The sequence below is a fragment of the Tamandua tetradactyla genome, chromosome 4, assembly GCF_023851605.1.
Source record: "Tamandua tetradactyla isolate mTamTet1 chromosome 4, mTamTet1.pri, whole genome shotgun sequence".
Lineage (NCBI taxonomy): Eukaryota > Metazoa > Chordata > Mammalia > Pilosa > Myrmecophagidae > Tamandua > Tamandua tetradactyla.
The window spans coordinates 180943730-180963684 of record NC_135330.1 but is presented as its reverse complement, the minus strand read 5'-3'; the positions used below and the strand labels follow the sequence as shown (position 1 = coordinate 180963684).

The window sequence follows — 19955 nt, the reverse complement described above, 5'->3', positions numbered from 1 at the left end:
TTAGAAAGCAAAATGTTTTAAAAATAAAAATCTGTCTTCTTTTCTATTTGAATTTACCTAGGGAATACCCTATGAACATTTTTTCTGTGCCATTGCCTGGGTGTAAAATAGCAAAGACAGCATTAGATGACTAAGTGAGAGAATTCTGTGATCTGTCATAAAAGCTGCAATAGCATTGTCCTTAAAACTGAGTGGGTGCTTTGATTTTTTTTTTTCTTAAAAATACCCATTAATTTTTTTTTACCTTTATTCCATGCAAGTTAATGTTTTTAAAATTTTCAAATGGAAAATACTTTTCAAATGAGAACAAGCAGTTAGCAACAAATACATTATCTGGTGGCATAATTAGTTTGCATGCCATATTTTCTACTGGGGCAACAAAATCAATCTTACATGAAAATGTTTTGCTTTATAAATGGCTTCATACAGTCTATGTCCAAAGGGAAACATTTTTAATGGCCTCATTTTCTGTTCTCCTGAATTATTCCAGAAAAGCTTACATCGAATGAATTATGGGTTTGATTAATTGGAACCCAGTTTTAGAATATAGAAGCCCCTCAAGAAACAGGATCCGATTTATTTGTCCAAGTAAATAAATTTCATTAAGATTCTGTCTGGACAGTGTGAGCAAATTAGCCTGGGGAGAAATAACCACATTTCCCACAAGGCATTTCTGGTGGAGGTGGTTCCCTTAGCTCAGGGAAACTGAGTAGAGATAAAGATGATAAAGTGATTAAAGTGACAAAATCAAATGGTGGGTTCAAAGAGGAGTTAAGAAAAGATGGACGGAAATAACAAGCCCACTAAAAACGTCATTAATCAAAAGGATTAACAGAAAGATGGAAAGCACAGAAAGGTCAAGCAGGATATGCTCATGGAGATATCCCCAGCAAAGATAGTTCTAATAAAATGTGAATGTGGAAAATCAAATATTTAAAATGTAAAGTAAAGTTTGGGGGCATGGAAATAAGTCAAATGAAGAAGAAAAATATACACAAATTTCACAGCAGCATTACTTATTAATATGAGAATTAATAGTCACATAATAGGATAATAGTTTAAGAAATTAATCATAACCTTATGGATTTTCATGAAATCAGTAAGAGAGCAACTCTGAAGACTGTGAAGTAACTATACATAAAATAAAGCCAAAATTATATATACTATGATTACAGTTTTATCCCAAATAACCTATGCATAATTTTTCAACAGCAGACAGAATTGTGAATACATTACTCATTAAAATCCTGAGAACAGTGAGGAACGTTGTTTCTTAGTTTCTTAGTGCTGTATAGAGATGTATTCTTAATCATTTTCAAGGCTGGAACAAAGATAGTGCAAGTGTTTCCCAGTATGATGAAGACTATCTTTAACATGCTAACATGGATCTGAATTATACAATTCTCTAAGAAAGGAATTTTACCTATTATGCTATTATCTCTTGGCTCCAAACCCACCCTTCTATGCTATGCTCTGTGAAGCTGGGACTGGACCCCACAAATCACCTTTCTCCATTAGCAGCTGGCTCTCTGCTCGGTACCACGAAGAGTGAGTATTTACAAAGACAGGAAGGCAGGAGTCTGGGAGAACTGACTGGCTCCTTTCTGCTTGCATGCTCTTACTGCCAGTGCCACTCTTGCCACCTGAAAGTGGCTGTTTGTTCTAGTTTTCAGTTTTCCACCACATTCTTTGAAGCAAGTTCTCTGCTGCCGTTTGGCGGTACCAGCACTCGCTGTAGCGCCTCCTCCCACTTGTTCAGAGAGTGAGTCGGAGCTGCCTGAGCGCCATCCTCTGAGCTGCCTGAGCGCCATCCTCTGAGCTGAGTTCCCAGAAGCCAGGCAGCAGCTCCTCCTCAGAGGTCTGGCTCAGTTCTGCAGCGCCTGACCTACTCTTCAATTTTGCTAACCCCAATCTCTTCCTTTATTCTCCCAGATCTAGGAGGTAGCTACGCCCCTGCAACTGTCTCCTGTGGCTATGACCCCCCTGCAACTGTCTCCTGCGGCTATGACCGCTATGCAATCTCAGTGCCATCCCCCTTTTGTGTTTTCAGTCCTCTGTCCCCTTATATTAACTAGCCAATTCCTTACATTAAAATTCTGCTAAGATAGGTAGCGTGGTTTCCATTGTCCTGACTGGTGGACCCTGAGTGATGCAGGAATCTAAGGAATGGAACATCCATTCTAAGCCAGGTAAGAGATCATTTCAATGCAAAGAGCTGAGAATGATTTTAGGTGAAATTATGACTTAAGAATTCAAGGGACGGAATAATCAGCACGGTCAAAAAAATCATTAAGCAAAAGATTAAAAAAGAGAGAAGGAAAGGAGAGACAGGAAAAGGTGTGTTCATAGAGGTGCCTGCCAATAACCAGGAAACAGTAAGCAAAGACAATAATCTATTAACCATCAAACTAATTAATTATTAAAGCAGAGTAAGCAATAAATTCAGAATGAGTAATAAATTCGAACCATCCTGAACAATATGATAGAAATTTTTAAATCTCCCTCCTTTCTCCTTGCCCCAGAAATACCAGTTAATTCTTTTTCTTTATTCTTCCAGAATTTTTTTTCTGCATAAGCACCTGTTATCTAGCTAGCCGGCCTTTGCTTAATACTTTACACCTGTGACAAGTTAACTGCATCTGGTTCATTTTCCTCATCTCTCGGAGTACTGACACAGGTGCAAACTGGCTGTGCTTGTGAACGCGCTGGAGGAGGCTGCTGGGAGCAGCACCACAAAAGCGCGAGGGGAAGGTGACAAGCGCATTCTTTACCCTGGGAGCTCTTTGAGATGAACACTTTTCTAAAGGCTTCCTACAGGAGGGTCTGTCTGTGGAAAGTTGTCCTCAAACCTATCATTAACAAAAATCGGGGAAACATATTTGTAGTTTCCCCCAGTTCAAGCTGGACTATGGGGTGGAGGGCCCGCAGCTGTGCTGGGTGCCCCGTGTGCATGGACAGGGTAAATAGGGGACATCTTTCTGGTGTGTCAGTTTTCCCTGGAGACTAGCAATGGGGGAGGACGGGGGGTGGGGTGTAGATAAAACATACTCAGATACAGTATAACACAACATTCACGTGAATAAAGCTAAACCACAAGACTTCAAAGAAATTTTGTTGATGCTACCTGACAATCCCTGCCCTAATGGCCATCTGACAATGACACATCCAAAAGCAATCGGGGTGGCAGGGGTCGGGAGCCGCCGAGCAGGACCCTTTTGGTCTAAGGCAAGCTGTGGCAGTCAGGCCGATCGTACCTTGCGTCTGACGTTTAATGAAGCTCCTCCTGCAGTGGAGTTGCATAGCAAAATAAATGCCTAGTGAATCCAGAGAAGGAAGGTGCTAGTGGGTGCCCCGAGGCTAAGGTTCTGTTAATCTTAGCACATTACCCACCTCCAGGCTGAACCAGAAAGGTCCAAGAATTCGTTAGATGCTCCTTTTATCCAGGGTATGGCCAGATGAGTGGGAAAAAAAGAATAAGGGCAAATAAATAAATAATAAGAGGGGACAAGGGGTAAAAAAAAAAAAATTGGGGAGATTGAAATATTAGTGGTCAATGAGAGGGAGGGGTAAAGGGCTTGGGATGTATGAATTTTTCTTTGTTCTTTTTATTTAATTCTCTGGAGTGATGCAAATATTTTAAAAATGATCACAATTATGTGATGATATTGTGAGCCACTGATTGTATACTGTAGATGGACTGTATGTGTGTGAAGATTTCTCAATACAAGTTTAAAAAAAATAAAGACAGAGAGAGAGAGGGTTCACCAGTGGTACAGTGGTAGAATGTTAGCTTTCAATGCAGGACACCTGGGTTCAATTCCAGACCATGCACCAAAAAAAAAAAAAAAAAAAAGTGACAAAAAAAAGTATTTCCCAGAACTGAAGTGTGAAGTGTGCACACTCACACACACAAACAATTCATCAGAGGGTTGGGGAGAGCAGAGAGAGAGAGAGAGCACTGTTGGGAAAGCGGTACCAGTGCACTTTTGTTTTTTCCTCATCCCTCCATAGAGAGGGAAAGAATGTGCTTCATTTCCATCCTAGCCAAGAGCCAGGAACCTAATAACCCACTGAGAGAGTCTGACATGGATTCCCTGGAATTGGGGGTAGGGTGGGGTGTGCAGTAACAGGTACCTAGAGGAGCCCGTGGCCATAGAACCATGAAATTGGCTGCCTTGGGAACAATTCGCACCCTGGAGTGTGGTGGGACAAGTATTCATTTTTCCCACAGGCTGGACATGGACCCAATAGAAGGGGTCCAGATTTGGATACTCCTGGAAGGGTCACCTCTCAAGAGGACATCTGGACGGGTGAGGTGATCTCAAAAGGGGCATTTGTGTGGGGGGGATCACCTGGTGGTCAGGGGCTCAGGGGGTCTCCAGGGACCAATTGGAGAAGATACCACGCACATCAGAGAATGTGGGGACATCCCCTGAAGGCACATCTTGGAAGAACCTATAAAAGCACCCCCACCTACAAAAGATTACAGTTCTAACTGGCAGGTAAGAACTTTTCTGTCCTCACCTTTCTCTCTCTACCCCTCCAATCCTGGAGGAGCCAGAGGCAGCATGTTGTGGGAGAGGGGGTGGGGGGAGCCATGGGTAGAAGTGGGAGAACAAACTGGGGAAATATTAAAGAACATGCCCCACCCATTTCCCTACATCAAGTCGTGAATCAAATTTGAGGTTAGGCTGGGGGAGGAGAGAAGTTTAAAGTTGTATGAGAAATTGAAGGTTTAATATTAGAATGGAAAAGTATTTTTTTATACTTAAAAAAAGATGATTCTTTTTTAGTACCTGACAGTTACCAGAAAAGCTATGGCTTCTGCCCTAGATTTCATCCAGGCCGTTTCTTGGATGCCTGCTAAGAATGAGTGGATGGATCTTGTTTAAAAGGGACTTTGCTGAGAAAGAATAAAGTTGCTTTCTGCTTTCATCCTACTGAGGCCAGCTTATTAATAAACTGGTAACATTTTTCTATAAAAAGAATGTTCTGATCAAATGGGGCAGTCAGCATGAAACTGGAAAATGGAAGTCCAAGGAGCAAGAATTTGTCTTTGGACTCCAGGACTGATTGGGGAGGGCATAGCTAGGCACACAGACCACAGTACACGGCCTTCCTGGCAGACATGCGAGATAGTAGGAATGGATGCCCCATGCGGTCAAAGCTTCATGACATTAGCCACAGGGATTATCCATTTAATGCTACTTACTTGAGGCAATGTTCACCAAACTACCCTAACAGATGTTCTAAGAGGGAGTGCTTCACTGGCAAGGCTTGAATGGCTAGTTCCCATCACCAGCATGTTTTTCTCAGTAAATTAATAAATTGGCATTCTGATTTGTACATCAGTCTACTGCAGGTTTGGTTAATTTGAGCCCAGCCATTCCTGCATACATTCTCAAGTTTTAATTTCTAGTCCACAAAATGTAGGTCCAAGTTTCAAATTCATGTTTCCACAAATAAGTTACCACATTCTGGTGTGACACTGCTTCTGGTGCTAGCATGCCTTCCTATCACTCTGTCCCATCTTTGTCTGAAAATGTCCCACCCCTTCTTGTTTCTCCTCCTAATTAGGTCAATATTTAAGAAGTGTCTGTGGGTCAGTTGCCTGCTAAACCTTGCTTTTGTGACCCGGAATACATTGATGAAGGTGCATGGTGCTTCTCTTTCAGGGGACCATTTGAATTTCTGATTCAGATCTTTCTGGGTTTATTTGGCAGCTAATCAGAAATGACCCAACTGTGTATGAGATATGACAGAACCTGTAGTCATAAACTTTGAGAGGCAACATCTCTTCACTTTCTACCACTAGGTAAGTGATTTTGGAGAGTCACCCAGGACAAGTAGGGCAGTGGTTAGTGGGGATGAGAGTTTTACAGAAAATGGTGGGGTAGAGGATTGGGACAAACACCAAGGAATGCATATATCAATACAGTCAGGGATGATATAAACTATTTTCAGTCATGTTAACTTCTTGTTTTCTTCTATATATTACAATTAGAGCAGCATTCTGAAGAATCTGTCTGGTAGGATGGATAATGATTTTCCTGTTACTTAAGAAAAACTCAAGAGATATTGATAATTTTCATGACCTGGATTCATCGAAGTTAAGGTATATACATCCATTTTCTGGAAAATTTGAACAGAAGGAAGTGATTACCTATCCAGGTGTTCAAAATCCAATCCCACAAAGATTTCTAATTCATTTACATTGACACATTAAAATTATTTTCATTGTAGGTATGTTTTATATCAATACTTTCAATATTAAGCTCACTTATTAAAGTCTTACTATATTTGGCTATTAAAAAAACAATATAGGGGTGCATGGGTGGTTCAGTGGTACAATGCTCACCTTTCATGCGGGAGACCTGGGTTCGATTCCCCGATCATACACCACCCCCCAAAATAAAACCAATGTAAAAACATTCAACACAAGTGCATTTACAGCCATCCTGAGACTGAGAGCCATCCCTGGTCAATTACTTTAGAATGCAGTGGAGCCGTCTTCTCAACAATAGGCTGGATCTGGTACCTACCCCGTTACACACCCACCTCCAAAATACAAACACCAAATTAGTTATAAACTATGATTTACAGCAGTGGCTTTCAAATAAATTTACTCATGAAGAACTATGTATAGTCTTGCATATTTTTAACTGACATCTAAAAATTTCTTCATGAGTTAAAATCATTGCAAAGGATTTTTGGTGTATTATAATTTTCAGTGTATTATAAACATTGACTTAAAAATGAACTCATATAGGGTGGGCCATTGTGGCTCACTGGCAGAGTTCTCACCTGCCATGTGGGAGACCCGGGTTCATTTTCTGGTGCCTGCCCATGTAAAAAAACAAACAAACAAACAAACAAAAAGGAACTCATATAACTCCTTAAAATGTATCAAATAGAATATAAATATCATAAAAATTTCATACCCACCATTATGCATTAAAAGTGTAACAAGTTCTTTGAAATTCTGAGATTTTACATTTTTCCTTAAAATTGTATTTCTAATATACTTTCTCAACAGAATTTAAATTAGTGTCATATACTTTTATACCTGAAAGACTTCCATTAATCATGCAAACATACTTTTTCACAACCAAAATAAGTACATAAATAGAATTTTTTATGTGTGATCATAAAGCTCTAAGGGTTAAAAACATTTCTTCTGGATTAACATTATAATTTTATCAGTTGTAAACTGATAAAAATAATGCAACCTACCAGTTTTTATAACTTTTATTAAACATAAAAAGAAATAATTCTGGGAATGATTTTTTCTTTGCTGTAGAATAGTTTATTGTAGAGATGTACCATAATGTATTTAATCAGGTGACTTCGGATGCATAGTTAGATTGCTTTCTTTTTTTTTTTTTTTTGTAGTTGCAAACAATTTGCATTATATGCAAGTACTTGAGTATATAGATAAATGATATATTTTCAGAAATGGGCTGTATCAAAGGATTTGTGCAGTTTTAAATTTTCATAGAGGTTGAACATATTTTCACAGGTTTAAAAGCAGCTTGTATGTACTTTTTCAGAGAGCTGTTTGTCATGTTCTCCCATTTTTATTTCTTTGCTTATCTATTTCCTTACTAATTTATTTCTATGGGAAAAGTGGATAACCACATACAAAAGAATGAGGCTAGACCTCAACCTCATCAAATTCAAAAATCAACTCAAAATAGATCAAGGACTTAAATATAAGAGCTAAAACTACAAAACTCTTCTCAGATAATACAGGGGCAAATCTCCATGACCTCAGATCAACAGTAGATTCTTAAATACGACACCAAAAGCATGAGCAACCAAAGAAATAATACATAATGATTTCATCTAATTAAAAACTTTGTACCTTGAAGGAAAATATTAAGAAAGTGAAAAACAACCTACAGAATGGGATAAAATAGTTGCAAACCATATATCAGATAAGGGCTTAATATGCAGAACATATAAAGAACTTTTACAATGCACAATAAAAATACAAACAACCTAATTAATGCAGAGAAATAGGAATCTTACATTGCTGATGGCTTTGTAAAAAGTTACAGCTGCTGGGGACAATAGTTTGGCTGTTCCTCTGAAATCCAAGTACAGAATTACCATATGATGCAACAATACTATTTCTAGGTATGTAGTGTAGAAGAAAAGTGAAAGGAAAGAAGGAGGGAAGGGAGGGAATTAAAAAAAAGAAAGGAAAGGAAATAAAAGGAAAAGAAAAGAAATGAGAAGAGGAGAGAAGAGAAAAAAGAAAGGGAAAATAGGGCTTCAAACAGATACTTGTACACCAATATTTATAGCAGTATTATTCACAAAAGCCAAAAGTTAGAAGTGACCCATGTGTCCATCAACAAATGAATGGATAAACAAAATGTGGTACATACACGCAATGGAATATTATTCAGCCAGAAGAGATAATGAAGTTCTGAGACATGCTGCAACATAGTAGAACCTTGAAAACATTGTTCTGCATAAAATATGCAAGACACATAATGACAAAACAAAAATGCTATCACTTATAAGAGATGACTAGAAATTGCAAAGATAGAAAGCAGAATAGAGGTTCCTGGGTGTGGGGGCAGGGGATAAAGGGAGTGATTGTTTGTAAAAATAAAATAGGAAGAAAAAGAAAATATCTCCAGAAGTAGTTTACTTGCATCTGTCAAGAACACTGCTGCGCCTTCACTCTCTTAACTCAGGCCTGTGTCAACTGTCCAGCTCTGCCATAATCTAACATGCAGATACCTTGATTGTTCTGCCATTTCATGACATCATACTGGTCCCCTATATTGATGACATCATGACAAATGGATCTTTTGAGCAGAAAATAGTGAATGTATAGACCATATGGTAAGACTCATACATGCAAGAGTGTTTGAAATAAACTCCATGAAAATAACAGACAACTGTGATGTTGGTGAGTATTTTTAGGAGTCCAGAGGTCTGAAGCATGTTGAGATTTCCTAGGGAAGGTGAAGGACAAGTTACTGTATCTTGGATCTCCTGCTACCAAAAGGAATGACAAAGCCTAAAAGACTCCTTTGGATTTTGGACAAAAAATATGCCACATTTGGGCATGCAGCTCTCATTCTTTTACTTAATAACCAATAATGCTGCCAGGTTTGGGTCCAGATCAAGAGAAGTTTCTGCAGCATATTCAGGCTTCTGTGCTAGCTCATCTGTTACCTAGGGCGTATGATCCAGCATATCCAATGGTGCTCGAAGTGTCTGTGACATGTAGAGATGCTGTGTAGCACCTCTGGTAGGCTCCAATAGGAAAATCGTAGCACAGACCATTAGTATTTTGGAATAAATTTGTGGCCTCTTTTGCAGATAATTATCCTCCTTTTAAAAAATGTTCCTGGCCTACTACTGGGGCCTGGAAGGGACTTACTACTTGACGTGACTTGAGCTACATTTTAAAGTTATTACGGTGAGTGTTATTCACCCCATGGAGCCATAAAGCTAGAATAGGCAGCAGCCTTCCATCAGCAAGCGAAAGTTTGAAATATTAAAAGGTTTGAACAGATCCTGAAAGCATAATTAGTTGCATGAACAAATGGCTCAGACTTTCATGGTCCCTATAGTGCTGTGTTGATACTTATCACTCAAATTGCACCTATGACCTCATGGGGAGTTGCCTATGACCAGCTGATTGAGGAAGAAAAAGGATTCCAATCTGTTTTACAGATGGCTTCCCCTGATATGCTGGCACCACCTGCCAATAGATGTCTGCAGCATTATCACACCCCGCTCAGGGGTGGCCTGGAAGAATGCTGGGGAAGGAAAGTCTTCTACAATGGAAAAAATTTAGAACAGTGCATCTAATTTTTCATTTCTTTTGAGAAAGAGATGAGCTAGGTAGAGATAGGCATCTACATTGATTCTGGGTTTGACTGGATGGTCAAGAACTCAGAAGACTTGGAAATTATCCCAAGGACGTCTAAGGTAGAAGTATGTGAATGGACCTCCCAGAACAGGCTGGGAGTTGAGGATATGTGTGTCCCATGTGAATGGAGTGCTCTCCAAGGTGCAGCCACTGTAGACAGGTTCTCAGTGACCAGGTGGATGTGATGATCCCATCTGTGGGTGTCAGTCAGCCACCCCCCTCAGCCATTGTGTCCTTGCTCAATGAGCTCATGAACAAAAGAATTAGGGTAACTATTTATTAAGCTGGATGGTGTTTGTGAGTTCTCTTGTATTGCAACACTTTATAACTTTAATGTATGCCATAAGTATTCTCTTGACTCTTCATTATTTAATAAGAACAATTGAGATAAAAAGACTGAATGGGGGGTGGGCCACTGTGGCACATCAGGCAGGGTTCTCGCCTGCCATGCCAGAAACCCAGCTTCGATTCCCGGTGCCTGCCCATGCAAAAAAAAAAAAAAAAAAAAAAAGCTGAATGGGAAATGATGAACCAGGACCACCAGAGTATGACTCTTTAAGCTATTTTCTCAGTAAAGGGAAGAGAAGAGACATTTCACTTTTCCATCTACAGCCAGAATTTGCAGTAATATTTACCCTGTTGGAAATATCCAAAGGCAAATTTTTCAATACTGGAAGAAAAGTGGTCGACTTGGAACAATTAGCTGACTACTGGCTGGTCACCTGGAGTTGCTGTTACTGTCAATCAGAGGCAGGTACCACAAAGCCAGAAATTCAGGTTATTACTCTCACTGCATACCCTAAACTGCCTCTATAGTTTGCTAAAGAGTACAGCATTTAAGAGGTAATCAGGAGCTCTCTGGTTGCCGGTCTGTTTTTCTGCCCCATCAGATGAATTTTCATAGCACAGCACACATACCAGGGGAAGAGGCCAACCAGCTACACAGCGGGGAACAGACAAAGCACAGGGTGAGTCCGAGTTCAAGCCCAGCTGCCAAGCCCTCTGGGAGCTAATTTTAGAAAGCATTCAGTGCTAGGATCTTGTATTTTAAATCAGGGTTTGCAGGTATAGAAATACAGAGGGAGGAACTTCTGCAGTGATTTCCTCCCCAAATCCCATCTTGGCCTCCTTTGCTGTCTCAGCTCTGGATGTCAGAAAAGGGGACAAAGAGGATAAAAGTGAAAAGGGGAAGGAAATATAAAAATAAAAGAACAGAGGAGGAGAATAACATCGGGTAAAAGATTGGGGGTGGTGGAATTCAAGAGTAGTTTACACTTGCTCACAAGTGAGATAGCTGCAATTAAAATTCTCAGCACACTTTTTTCCCCACCCCTGCGTATACACTTTAAGCACTGATGGTAAGACTTTTCTGGATGAGATGACTGCTCACTCCCGTGACAGCTGAAGTTCTTTGTCATAAAGGGTGCAGAATGCAGGGCCTCAGCAGAAAGACACCACTTCATTCTAGGCTATACTTTGGGGACAATGGGTGCAGTTGATGGAACAGTGTCCATCCCAAACTCATGTCCACCCCCAAACTCATGTCCACCCAGTACCTTAGAATATGACCTTGTTTGGAAACAGGGTCGTTGGTGTAAGGTTTAGGAGGTGAAAGAGAGAAGAGGCAGACCAAAAAACCTTAGAGTGAGGGAGTTTAGTCCTGCGCTCCTGGGTAGAGCTTGCAGAACTCCAGGTAGGGAGTTGCCAGCTCACCGCTGGGTCCTGGTGCCAGCGGTTTTTAAGCAAGGAGGTTAGGTGACGTCTAGAAGGGGCGGGGCGGCACATTTTTCACAGCTTGAGTCAGGGTGACCTTCCCTGTTCCCTCGACCTAACAGTTGGCAGATAGAATTAGTAAAGATAAGGTAGTATAGGATTAATTAATTAATTAATTCCTTAAAGTCACCCTTTTGTGGTAATTGTTTCAGAGCTCAAGGAAACTAAGAGAGTAGATACAATTAGTGAGGAAATGGACCACATCCCTTTTATTATTTAATTGTTAAAGGTTGACTGAGATTGTTTTCACATTTTTATTTTGAAAGACATGGTTGATTCTTTCATAGGCTTTAAATGAAAACCGACCCTTGGAAGAGTAACAATTCTACCTTAAAACTAGGCATCTTGTAGCACAACATTGGGATATATAATTAAATCACTGAATCATGTATTTGAATGTCGTTAAAAGGGGAAATTTTAAGTTATATATATGTTACTAGAACAAAACATTTAAAAAAAATCTATGGAACTGCACAGCACAGTGAACCCCAATGTATAAGCTATAGTTAATAATATAATTATAATAAAAATTACATGAATTGTAACAAAGGTTCCACACTAATGGGAAGTATTACTACTAGGGGAAACTGTGGGGAGTGGGATATGGGAACTTGGCATTTTCTCCACAATATTTCTATGAACCTACAACTTCTCGAATATAAAAAAAAGATGCTGAATAAAGTAGTAAGAACATATAAAAAAATTAGACACCTTGGAAAAAAGGTTTGATGATGAGATGTTTATGATAGGATAATATAGAAGAACTTTTGTTGATAGGTTGAAGAACCAGAGAAGAAAGGAAACAAAGCTGAAAAGTTTCTGGAATTGATATGTAGTAGAACTACAGTTATGGTCAGCCAGAACCCGTTTTTCTGCAGGCCCCACTAGAAGATAAAGATGTGGTGAACTTGGGAAGATTTGGGGCATGCAATAGGAGCGTGAGTTGACCTGTGGGCTTTGCACCCTGACATTTCGGTAGAGTGTGTATGTAGGACCTCCTAGAATCCTCTGTGATTTGGGGCTTATCTAAGAGTGTGGAAATGAGTATCTCACTTCCCAGGTGAAGTGTGGTGGAGAAGCCATGGAAAGTAGCCCGAGTATAAATGGTAGTATTTTGAGTCTAGGGCATGAGAGGGCAGAAGCCTGAGATTGATAATCTCTCCTGAAACATCTCCAGAGCAGGCCAGGGTAAAGGGACATTTGAGGGGAGGAGGCAAATACCTCTCACAATGGGAAGAAGAGGGTGTGGTCACGTCTGAGTAAATACCATCTCCACGCACCAAACAGGGCAGATTACAGTTTAAAGAATGTCAGCATGTGACCTAGAGATAGCTATTACCAGATGTGGCTGTTCCTCTCTTTCCATCTCAGCCACACTTCTGGGCCTCGAGAGTTTGGTAATGAAGACAATCCTGAACTTGACTGAGTCTCAACCTGAAAAAGACCAGTGAACTGAATGAGCTTACCTGGAATTTGCTAGGTTAAGTTTTACACTTGAGACAGAATGAAGTCTGGATAGAAACTAAGATCAATCTGAAGAACTAAAGTTTCATTTTTGCACACCTGGGTTCATGTTAGTATAAAATAACTGTGCCTTCTCCACATTAGAAGCAAAACAAAATGTTCCAGAAAATCTCCTCCAGATTCCACTTCATAATTTTATTGTAAGTAAATTTATTCAAGGATTGATATTTAATTTTTTTTTTGTATGCTGTATGGTGGGGGTCACATTTCATTCTTTTTCCTGTGAGTAGCCTGTTATTACAGCACCATATGTGGAATTCTTGTTTGTTGGCTTGTTTTTTGTTGTTTGGCTGCTTTGTGTTTTGAGAAGCGTACGGGCTGGGAATTAAACCCAGGTCTCCCTCATGGCAGGCGGGAATTCTACAACTGAACTGCCCTTGTAACCCCTGATGTTTAATTTTAAAATAATTACGAATGCTTTAATAGAAAATAACCTCTTATATCCATTAATGAGGATTCAAATTCATAAATGTTTAACTTCTTTAAAAAGTACTTACAGTATCTTAAAAATAAAATGAATTTTATTTGGCTTAGAAAGTTTAACCCCTTGATCAAAATGTTCACTGTAGTCCAAATCCCACTGTCAGCCTGGACGACAGAGTAAATGAACAGATATTGCTAGACAGGTTTTTAGGGGAGAAGGAATGTTCTTCTTGGGCCCCAAAGGAATCACAGGGCATGGTGGGGTGGAGTTATCATTCAGCTTCATAATAGCATTATCCAGTAATAACTGTTGTTTCTCTTCTCTCTCCTCTTATATTCCCAGAAGTGCTGACAGTGAGATGGTGTGGCCTCACATCACACCTTGGAGAAACTGGAGGGAGTTGTGCCCTGACTTAAAAAGACACCAACGAACAGAGTGATTCTTTATAATACATGGGGAAATTTCTCAAACGCAATGACAAACATATTTTTCTATTTAATTTAACCACTACATTCTACTAGTTTAGAGTACTTGCTTTGCTATGCCATTGACACAGGTCTATAAAAATCAGATTCCAAAATACCCATTCTGGTTTTTGTAATCATGACTTTAAAAGAAAGTTCTCAGATAGCTTTATGATGCTAGCAATCAACTACACTCACACTCATCCATCTAATTCTACAGAGCTGAAAAGAGTTATTTTCTTTCCTGTGCCAAAATCAGGCCATAGCGATAATAAGTATTTATAGGCTAGTAGGGGAGTGTTTAGTACATGATGGCAAAAATGAGAGAGGGGGATGGCATCAGCAGGGTGGCAGAAGAGATGACCTCATCAGAAAAATGGGACTAATAAAACCCATCATGTGAGTCCAGGGCTGTGACAAGCACCCAGCAGGCAACCTGGCTGAATTCCCATCCTGGATCCACACTGGTTAGCTGGGCAACTCGGGCAAGATGTTTCATCTCTCACGATTCAGACTTCATATCTATTAAATGAGAATAAAACTAGTGCTTATCTTGAGGCATTGTCATGAAGATTAAATGAGATGGTGCGTGTCTACTGGTAATTCATTACAGAGGCAAAAAATAGCTTAACGTCTCTCTCATATCTCTTTCTCACTCTCATAATCTTGATCAATTTAAATTGCCCAAGTTTGTTCAGGGTTTTCCCTCCTCTTCTCCTGGGTTTGCACCTTAGTTCCTTAGTTGTTGTTGTTTTTTTATTTTAGTTAACATTTATTAAGCATTTTACAATGTACCAGGAGTTGTGCTCATTATTTTATGTAATAGTCATTTGATTTTCAACAGCCCTGTGAGGTATAAAAATGATAAAAATGAGGCAAGAAAGGTTAGGTAACTTGCTCATGATCAGTTCCTTAGTTTTTAGGACTGCCATAATAAAGCACTCCAAACTAGGTGGCTGTAAACAACAGAAATTCAGTGACACAGTTCTGGAGGCGAAATGTCTGAAATCAAGTGTTGGAAAGGCTTTGCTCCCTCTGAAGTCTAGAGGGAAGAATCTGTTTCACATCTCTGTGTTGGCTTCTGGCAGTGGCCAGCGATCTTTGGCTTGTGGCAGCACAACTCCAATATCTGCCCCATCTTCACGTGGCCATCTGCTCTCTGTGTCTGTTTCTCTTCTCTCCTTCTTTCGCGGAGGTCATAAAATGAGTATGACCTCATTTTAACTTAAATCCATTTGCAAGGATCTCATTTCCAAATAAGATCACATTCACAGGTACCAGGGGTTAAGACTTCAGCATATCTTTTTGGGAGACATAATCCAACCCGTAACAGGGTATAGTTAGGATTAAGCATTTGTAGAAAGAGAGGGTAGTCTTGTCTTTGGTGGTTACCTGCCCACATTGCCTTCATATCCCTCCAGGTTTCTGATCATCTGCATCTACCCATGTTGATGTCTGAATGATCCTTGCATTCCCAGATGGCTTCCAGTCAAAGGTCTATGCCTGTCACCTGTACCTGATCTGTCCTGACTCTAATGCCGATTCAGATGCCTAGCTCCTTCCGTGTCTTTCCATGCCTCTGTTGAGTTGGGATGGCCTGGGGAAGAGGAAGAAAAGTGGAATGTCTTCACATGCCCTGCTGCCAAGTGCACTCTGCCATCATGACACCTTACAGAGCTGTGTGGGAATGTGGGCAACTTGCTGCTTTTCCAGGATCCGCCCAAGATCTTGGTTCCCAAACTTGTCTGCACATTGAAATCACCTAGGGAGTTTCAAAATATACTGGTGCCGAAAGACTTGCATGGACCTTTCCCCAAAAAAGATACAAATGGACAATCAGCACATAAAAAGAAGTTCAGCATCATTTGTTATCAGGGAAATGCAAATCAAAAGTACAATGAGATGCCACTTCATACCCACTAGGATGGTTATTATTTAAAATGGAAAATAATGTGTTGGTGAGGTTGCAGATAAATTGGAACCCTTTTACATTTTTGGTGGGATTGTCAAATTTTCCAGCAACTATGGAAATTAGTTTGGTGGTTCCTAAAAAAGTAAACACAGAATTAACATATGACCCAGCAATTCTACTTCTTGGTATATATCCCAAAGAATTGAAAGCAGTTATTTGTACCCCAATACTCATAACATCATTATTCACCATAGCCAAAAGGTGTAAGCAAACAAGTGTCTATCAACCAATGACTGGATAAACAAAATGTGGTACATACACACAATGGACTACTACTCAGTTATAAAAAAGGAATGAAATACTTGTACATGTTGCAATGTGGATATGACTTGAAGATATCAGGCTGAGTGAAATAAACCAGGCGCAAAAAAAAAAAAAACCAAATATTATTTGATCTCACTAATAAGAAATACCTAGAATAAGCAAATTCTTCAGAACAGATAGTAGGTCACAGGTTACCAGGGGCTGAGAGAGGGTGAGGGGAATGAAGAGTTAGTGCTTAAACAGTACAGAATTTCTGACTGAGAGGATGAAAAAAATCTGGGTAATGGATGTTGTTGATAGTACCACAATATTGTAAATGTAATTAATACCACTGAATTGTACACTTGACAATGTTTAAAATGGGAATTTTTAATTTTTTTAATTTCTTTTAATTTTTTAAAAAATATAACAACAAACACAAGCATTCTTAATATATGATCATTCCGTTCTACATATATAATCAGTAATTCACAGTATCATCACATAGTTGTATATTCATCATCATGATCATTTCTTACAACATTTGCATCAATTCAGAAAAAGAAATAAAAAGAAAACAGAAAAAATTCATACATACCATACCCCTTACCCCTCCCTTTCATTGATCACTAGCATTTCACTCTAAATTTATTTTAACATTTGTTCCCCTTATTATTTATTTTTATTCTGTATGTTTTACTCATCCGTTGATAAGGTAGATAAAAGGAGCATCAGACACAAGATTTTCACAATCACACAGTCACATTGTGAAAGCTATATCATTATACAATCATCTTCAAGAAATATGGCTACTGGAACACAGCTCTACATTTTCAGGCAGTTCCCTCCAGCATCTCCATTACATCTTGACTAACAAGGTGATATCTATTTAATGCATAAGAATAATCTCCAGGATAACTTCTTGACTCTGTTTGGAATCTCTCAGCCATTGACGCTTTATTTTGTCTCATTTTTCTCTTTCCTGTTTTGGTTGAGAAGGTTTTTTCAATCCCCTGATGCTGAGTCCCAGCTCATTCTAGGATTTCTGTCCCACATTGCCAGGAAGGTCCACACCCCTGGGAGTCATGTCCCTAGGGCAGTGAGATTGCTTGTTGTGTTGGCTGGAGAGAGAGGCCACATCTGAGCAATAAAAGAGGTTCTCTTGGGGGTGACTCTTGGGGCTAATTTTAAGTAGGTCTGACCTACTTAACTCCTTTGTGGAGTTAAGTTTCATATGAACAAACCCCAAGATTGGGGACTCAGCCTATTGCTTTGGTTGTCTCCACTGCTTGTGAGAATATCAAGAATTCTCCACTTGAAGAAGTTGAATTTTCCCCCTTTCTCACCATTCCCCTAAGGGGACTTTGTAAATACTTTTTTACTCACTGTTCAAATTATTCTGGGATTTATTGGGGCATCACTCCAGACAAACCTAAAAATCTTATGCCCTACTCAAGGTTCCATGTACTTATGGTGTTTAATTAAGCTGCCCACACAAGTTATATTAGGAAATATACTAGTCAAAATATAAATTTTGTACCAAATAAACATTTTTTGCTTTAGTCTCACACATAAGTTAAAATTTTTAAATATTTATTACCATCTATTTTCAACATCCAGCAGTGATGACATTCCTTTGCTCTTCATGAGAAAACAAAAAATGGAAATTTTTGAGTCATAAATTTCTTTGACAAAAAGTTAAAGAATGCTCATTTGGAAAAATAAACCAGTGAACAAAAAAAAAAGTTAAAGAAAATATTGATGTCACATACCTAGAGATTGTGATTTTAAAAGTGTAGGGTATAGCCTGGGCTTTGAAATTTTTAACAGCTCCCCAGGTGATTATAATGACCTGACAAATTTGGGAACTATTGACTTAGGGAAACTGAGGCACAAGTCTTCTATGCTGTCAGATCCCCAAACTTATTTCCCTCAGGATTCAGCCCAAGGTGGGAAGGAACATCTTCAACCCTTCTTTCTCCTCAAGAACTTGGCACCTCTAGGTAGTCTGGGAAAGCTAGAAGGCATCTTTTTCTATAGTCATTGTTAATGGCACAAATTCACACTGAGAGTCCTTCAGGACTCTGCTTTTGATATAAATCCCCTAGCTTTTTAAGATGCAAAAGCTTTTTCTTTTCCACTGACGTCTTCAGTTTTATGTGTATGTTTTTTGAAACTCAAAATCTCAGCATTGTCTTGTTTCTCTTGTACTCCTTATGTCACAGTTCTATGATCAAGGTAATGAATACCAAGATCTGACTTGAACAGGGGAGGGGAGATAAAGTGTGAAAACAAAGAAGGTGGAAGGAATCACAGGAAGGAAAAACACATAGGTTAATACTGCAAAACATTATGTCACCTAAATGTAAACTACTTGTCCAGGGCCACATGAAGTGTTCAGTGCATTTTACCATCTCTTTGAGTGCTGTTAGGAGGATTACTGATGGCATGGATAAAGCATCTGGAATGTGGTCGGCAGGAGAGAGAAGAGACCATGTTTCTCAAGGTCGGTCACTCAGCTGAGTTGCCAACCAAATGAGATGCACAGAGGAGGGAGAATCCGAGCATGAAGCAAAGAATGCATAACGGAAAAGAGTAGGGGCGGTGTGGGGGTGGTGAGAGGGTAGAATGGCAGCTGTTGGAGGAATCCTTCAAGATGTGAAACAGAGTCCTGGCAGATTTTTCTGGAAGGTTCCTGCACAGACCAAGAGGATTTAAAGGCTGTGACCCAGATCAGATCACCTCAGATCCCCCTTCTCCCTTTTCTCTCATTCCCCAGCCCCCCTGCCTCTGAGCAGTATAAATGAATGGCATGTTATTGTCATGAGAATACGAAGAAAATCTACAATGATTAGATATCCAAAGCTTGGAAAACCTAGCACTGCATGATATCAATTTTATTATATAAAGTTTATGTAGGCAAAACTGAGCTAAAGACTTATTTGGCAATAATTAAATATTTTCCATTCCTTCTAGAAACGTTTTTGGAATACTGTGGCCATGATGGAAATGGATAATTAAAACACAATCACAGGAAAGAATTAATTAATTGCTTGAAATAATTTTAAAGCTGTAAGTGAAAAATCCCTGTCTTTACTAGTGACATTTGTTTCTCAAATCAGGAGGGCTCTGGATTTTGGAAATCTCATGGACTTTGGACTCCTCTCTCCCTTGTACACAATTTGAAGTCTCATATGGTGATTTACCTAATTCCAAGCCCAGTCGCTTCACCCCTGAGGTTCAGTGGTAGCCTTACAGCAGGTTTTCTTGACCTTCCTCCAATCTCCCTGTACACTGGTCTTCAGAAGGACGCTTGGATACAGTGCATCCGAGTGGTGAGCATCTCACTGTTTGAGAACGTGTGGCTCTTATGTGTGTCCCTAGGTGGAAACAAGGGCTTTAAACTCCTGCTAAGTTAACATTCTACATAGCACCCAATGATCGCATTGCTTTCCTGGTCAGAAACCTTGGGAGGCTGTTTACTGTCGTATCGGTCCATATTCTTCCACTTGGCATTGATTAGCCTTCTCTCCAGCCAAGCTCCCCCCTTCTCCAACAGAGCGAACGTTCAGTAACACACTAAGGATTCCTTACTACAACTAGCTGTTTAAAAACAGGGCTAAAAAACCCTGATTTTGGTTCTAAATAGTATGATTT

The 19955-nt window shown here is 39.5% G+C and overlaps 1 long non-coding RNA gene across 1 annotated transcript in view; it reads left to right on the top strand.

The window, feature by feature from the left end:
• Positions 1–14763, top strand: part of LOC143681570 (uncharacterized) — a 68559-nt gene extending 53796 nt beyond the window's left edge. Inside the window, exons 7-10 of the long non-coding RNA XR_013174735.1 lie at positions 4232–4502; positions 4794–5815; positions 6005–6115; positions 13962–14763. This is a non-coding gene — a long non-coding RNA (uncharacterized LOC143681570). The remainder of the gene's footprint in view (positions 1–4231; positions 4503–4793; positions 5816–6004; positions 6116–13961) is intronic.
• The last annotated feature ends 5192 nt before the right edge of the window (positions 14764–19955 follow it).